Source organism: Pseudophryne corroboree, chromosome 1, assembly GCF_028390025.1.
Source record: "Pseudophryne corroboree isolate aPseCor3 chromosome 1, aPseCor3.hap2, whole genome shotgun sequence".
In the NCBI taxonomy this organism is placed as follows: Eukaryota; Metazoa; Chordata; class Amphibia; order Anura; family Myobatrachidae; genus Pseudophryne; species Pseudophryne corroboree.
This window is the reverse complement of record NC_086444.1, coordinates 683,732,336-683,738,641: the sequence shown is the minus strand read 5'-3', so window position 1 is coordinate 683,738,641 and position 6,306 is coordinate 683,732,336. Positions and strand designations below refer to the sequence as shown.

The following is a 6,306-nucleotide window of genomic DNA, read 5'->3' as shown; positions in this document are numbered from 1 at the left end:
GTCTGTCAATAGAGGCAGCAGAGCCTGGGGTAGAAGAATAAGGCACTTGCGTTAAAACATCCCAAAAGGGCCTCTTAACAAGGGCAGAATTCAGGAAAGAGCTTTGGGTTATACCCAATAAAATAGAATGCCCGGTAAATGGGATTCCAATATCTTTTTCCAGCTGGGGAAGTGCATCCCAAAATAGATATGCATGTCATTGATAATGCAAAAATCTATAGGGCCTCTGCCGTCAAAAGAAAAAGACCATATTGTCTTTATCTGGGGCAGTCATAAGGCCAGCCATGACCTCACCTTGCAATCTACGGCTACACCACACTGGATAGGCCCAATCTCAATAGATTTTGGAAGCTAAGCAGTATTGGGCCTGATTAGTTCTTGGAGGGGAGACCACCTTGAAATACCAGGTGCTGTAGGTACATTGGGCTGAGGTACTGGAAGACAGGTTTTCAGCGCCTGCAAGGGAGTAAGAATCCCATATAGCTCATATGGACACTAATGTTCTAGGGCATCAGCATAACAATCGCTGTTCGAGAACAGCTTGGTTCACATACTTGGGAAGCTGATTCAGAATCTAAGAAGGTTCTGGAAATTTTGCCTTGGCTGGAAGTTTCTGTTTGGGAAGGAGTTATCAGTTATTCCGGAGTCAGAAACAGACTCCAAGAAGGTCACGTTTCCTTCCACATATAACCCCAAATCTAGGGTTCTGGTTCGGCCTTGTTGGTCATAAAGGAACGTAACAGCCTCAATACAATAAGTTTGGTTAGGCAAAGAAGCAAAGGTAACCAGAGGCCATGTGCGGGTCTCTTTCTGGCAGATTCCAGAAGGATAAGGGGCCGACTTCTTCAGTTTGCACAGATTTGATAGCAGTCTACAAATAAATGCCTAGGTGCAAGAAGCGGTATCTCTAAGGTTATACTTTCCCTTCTGGAACCATTCTCCTAAAAGGTTTCGGTCTCAGCCCATCTCGGATAGAGGCGTAGGCAAGGGATTGGCATGCAGCAATTCAGAAAATGTTTTGTCAGGAATAGTCATTCTAGTAACCCATGTACAATGGGGGGGGGGTTATTCCCACCTGGGTCAAAAACAATCCCTCGCCCCATTATCAATTTCTAAAATAGAGAAATTTGGGTAACACGGTTCACGTGGAAGCAACTCCCTAGTGGGGTGGGGAGCCAATATATTATATGGTATGCCTGGATAAGTCAGGAATCTTACCTTCAGGCTCCTATAACACTATCAGTGTTATCTCAAGGTTTACCATCCTTCAGCAAAATGTCAGTTAAGCCTTACCCTTTCGGTTAGCCACAGCCCCAGAGTATTTACCAAGATGATTATGACAATTTATCTCCGTTAGTAGAGGTTAAAAAAATTGCCATACCTTGACCACCTTCTTATCCTGACACAAATACAGGAAAGGTTCTGTGTCATCTACAACATACAAATAACTTGTCTACAGAGGCACAGGTGGTTCGTATAACAAATAAGCAGGTGCGCGGCCAACAGCAGCAGGTAGGAGGAAGGTCAATTCCTCAAAAGCTAAGTAGTAGAAAAGAAAATGGGTACCAGCGCTGGCTGAATGGGGTCAAGTTGATAAATTATCAACAATACTAAAAGTAATAAAAGTAATGATCACAACAATAATTTATAATGATATTAATAATAATAATGCGGATGGTTTGTTCTATGTAAAAAATATAACAATTTAATAACATCTCATATAAGACAGTTCTAAAAGAAGAGGAATTCCTCTTGCCACTAGGTGGCAATAAAAACAAAAATAAGGCTTATCTGGACAAAATTCATAAATTCACATTCTCCAATATTGAAGTATGTCCAATCCTAAAGGCTAGGACAGCCTCCCTCTGTGCATTCACTGTACTGGGTGGATATTTACCAGATCCCCTTGTTAATGTGCATCAGCATTGGAGCAAGTCCATAATGTAGCTGTAGGGGTATAGCCAGTTGAATGGAAAAATCCAGTGATGGGAGAAAGTCCAAATAGTGCTAAGGAGGACACGGCTTTTGCGGGCCGGTTAGGAGAACGGAGTCCAGATAAAGCAGATGAATTCAAATCCAGATAGGCAGGGCTCAACGCGTTTCGCTGGTACCATCCAGCTTCCTCAGGAGTATGCTCCTGAGGAAGCTGGATGGTACCAGCGAAACGCGTTGAGCCCTGCCTATCTGGATTTGAATTCATCTGCTTTATCTGGACTCCGTTCTCCTAACCGGCCCGCAAAAGCCGTGTCCTCCTTAGCACTATTTGGACTTTCTCCCATCACTGGATTTTTCCATTCAACTGGCTATACCCCTACAGCTACATTATGGACTTGCTCCAATGCTGATGCACATTAACAAGGGGATCTGGTAAATATCCACCCAGTACAGTGAATGCACAGAGGGAGGCTGTCCTAGCCTTTAGGATTGGACATACTTCAATATTGGAGAATGTGAATTTATGAATTTTGTCCAGATAAGCCTTATTTTTGTTTTTATTGCCACCTAGTGGCAAGAGGAATTCCTCTTCTTTTAGAACTGTCTTATATGAGATGTTATTAAATTGTTATATTTTTTACATAGAACAAACCATCCGCATTATTATTATTAATATCATTATAAATTATTGTTGTGATCATTACTTTTATTACTTTTAGTATTGTTGATAATTTATCAACTTGACCCCATTCAGCCAGCGCTGGTACCCATTTTCTTTTCTACAGGTGGTTCGTAAATGGGACAAAAATCATCTCTGGTTCCATAACATAACTCACGGTGGGGCTATACTGAATCCAAGTTTGCAGAAAGTAATTACCTCGGAACAAGATAGCCAAGGCAAAGCTAGGAGAGTTGTTACAATATCAAACAATATCAATTCACGCAGCAATGCGAATGATGGATTTGATGGTAACAATACACATGGTGGAGTGGGCATAATCCCACTCAAGACTTTCCCAGCATCTCCTCCATCTACGGCCGCATTACACTGGATATGTCCAATCTCAATTGATGTTGGAAGTTAAGCAGTATTGTACCTGGTTAAATTCTCTGAGAGCAAGACCATCTGTGAATACCAGGTGGTGTAGGTGGGCCAGATGGACAGTACACAAACAAGTACGTGGTACTGGCAAAAAAAGGTAAGAAAGCGAGTAGCCTGGGGGCTACAGACATTCCATCTAGATCAGAGGATACCTTTTTATTTTTGGATATCAGGTGGTGAAATCCTGACAATAAATGCAAGTCTTCACGGCTATGGGGGCCATTGTCCGGAAAATTATGATTTCCGGGGATTATGGACCGCAGAAGAAAGGTGCCTGCTAATAAATCGGTTAGCACTGCGGGCCATATACTGAGTCCTGATTCAGGCACGGGACATTCCTAAAGGAACATCGGTCCAGATCCGCAAGGACAAGGAAATGGCAGTAGTGTACCTCAATTTTCAGAGAGGAACACGCAGATAAATAGCAAGAAAGGAGGTAAATCACATATTAAAGTGTGCAGAACTTCATCTTCTAGCCTTGTCCACAGGGTTTGTTCCGGGAGTCCTAAACTGAAGAGCTGATTTCTCAGTCGACACGCCATTCAGGTAAATGAATGGGCTTTGCACCCTAAAAGTCGTTTTAGATTTGGGTAGACAAATGGGCGTGGCCAGAGATAAATCTCATGGTGTCCCATCTGAACAACAAAAGCCATAATCGGGTCAGGAACAAAGGAAGTGATCTTTGTGGATATCTTTTTAACGGGAATTTTATTTCTCTTATGTGTTTCTCAAATCATCCTGCTACTCGGGATAGTGAGGAAAATACAACAAAGATGCCGGGATCCTAACAAGCCCCGGCTTGGCCCAAAAGGCGTTAGTACATGGATCAGCAGAAAATGTTGAATACCTTTTCTGTTTCCTCTATGCCCAGACTAAGACAGGGTCCCTGATTATCGCAGATATCTGGATCAACTGTTTTGATGGCGTGGCTTTTGAAATCTATATACTGAGGTCTAGAGAATTCTCACAAATGCTCAGAGCAAGGAAAAACTTCCTTGACTCGTATTTATCACCAAATATGGCAAGCCTATATTCATTGGTGCAATGGAGAGGTATAGACCCGAAATCTTGCAGAGTTTCCAGGGTTTTAGCATTCCTTTAAACAGGAATAGATAAAGGTTTAGCGGTGGCTTCCTTGGAAATACAAGTGTCAGCTTTGACTGTATGTTTCCAAAAGAAAAATGCCAAATTGCAGGATGTGCGCCCTTTTTCCCAGGGAATTGATAAAGTCAGTTGTTACCTAAAACATTAAGCTATATTCTATTATGGACTAAGTACGCTATTGGCGCACTGTGTACCGTAAGGGTACGCACCTAGCGTAGCGGACGCTATGCCGTGGGCGCGACGCACGAGCGACACGCATGCTCACAGAATGTTACACAGTAACCCGTAGTAACAACACACCTTAAGGGTACGCTTTACCCTTTAAACCTTGGCAATGAAATATAACGATGTAATGTTTGTTAACCTTGGTAATATGAGACGCTGATTGAGCGATTGAGTCGCTCAGTAAACCCTTTACAGTAAGTAGTGAAAACACAAGACCTGGTTAGGATACAAAAACCACTTGGGCTCTAACACCCAGTGGATGATTCTATTTGAGTAAAAAGGGGAAAAACAGTACAGCTTATACACTACAAAACTAACATAAAATCTAAACAGAATAACGAGAAAAATATGAACAATAGCGAACGATCGCAAATACAAGAAAACAGAATGTGTACACAATGAGAACAAATGGCAAACACAGAGGACAACAAAATGGCTACAGAGAACTTACACACGTGGGAATGATTCGCAGGCGCGTCCTGAATCCAGCCCTCAGCCTTCAATATGAAAACTTTGCAGAGAGAGTGAGTGACTGGACAGGCAATGGTGGTCTTTATATACACAACATACAGTAACAATACAATGGTCCCTATAATCTCATGGTTCATTGGACACAGGAATGTGTCTCTGCATTATAACAAAAGGTCATAGGTGGGTTCGAACAGGTGGGCTGTGCCTTTCTCCAACTGCTCAGGTGGGAGGTATCCTTAGGATTCCCGCCGCATGGGTAATGAACAGCAAATACAGTAAATATCTATAAACTACTATTTGTACATAACTATGCGCAGGAGCGAGCAATCTCTTCCTAACCAACACCGAAATGTTACTAATAAAATACTCTGCAGCTGGATACTAGACACCACCATTCTACCTTTATCTCACCCTCCCTATTATGCAAAGAGGAATTTCTCTGTCCAAGAACCGTTTACACTAAACATACTTTCTGACATTGTTAAGGGGAATATTCACTATAAAACACACTATGTGGGTAAAATATGTTATGATCGAGTCGCCCGCTAGACGCTCACAAACTCTACTGTAAATGCGCATACACCGCGCGTGATCGCCGGAGCGATCTTACTCAAATTGCGGATATGTGCACGCACGGCAGGGCATGCGCACGTGCAGCGGGCATGTGCATGAGGGGTTAGTACAAGGCATATGTATCAGGATATTTTTCGACTTTGACAGTCCACCCTTTGGCAGTCAACAATAACTGCCACTATCTAAACAATTAAGCAGAAAAAAATATTACCATGAAATATCTTATTATGATTGGGAGCAGGGAGGAGAGGAGAAGGTGGGAAATGTATGACCTAGTGAGATAGTAAAAAGCGTGTATGTATGAAATCCATGTCTGAGGGGTCATGTATCATCGTGCCGTACATGTTCTAAAAAATAAGCTTCGAGGTATTGCGAAGTATACATTGAACCCTTCTTATCCCGTATTAAGGGTCTGTAAGTGGGCTAACAAACTCTACCGAGCTCTTTTCGGCTTTTAGTTCCAACAAATGGGGTGCACATTAGATGATGATACATGAAGGGGGAAAGTATGTCAGTGCTAATATATGTGTCTATATCACCTGTCGACTATGTGTGCCACTACCTGAAGATAGAAGAGATGAAGATAAGAAACATGCGTTATAAATGCATTCGTATGAATATATATGTGTGGTCGTCCTTGGGCGTCTGTTGGAGTCTTGTTGATGTCTTGTCCGGATAACTGTATCTTTGCTGAGTGGCAAGCAAAGCTCTTCAAGTGTCCATAAAAATTACAGTCTGTAACAGTTCATCAAATGGCTGTGACAAAGTTCATCAATGGTCTGTATAATGGGTCATCAAAATCTTCTTCCGAGTCGGTGTCTTCTTACCTTGGAGGAAAACAAAGGAGAAACGGGTGAAAGAAACGGACCGTGGAATCACGTTTTATCACAACATCA

General features: G+C 42.2%; 1 pseudogene; it reads left to right on the top strand.

Annotated features, from left to right (window-relative positions):
- The first annotated feature begins 300 nt into the window (after positions 1-300).
- LOC134950167 (5S ribosomal RNA) lies at positions 301-419 on the top strand (annotated as a pseudogene).
- Positions 420-6,306: the final 5,887 nt, after the last annotated feature.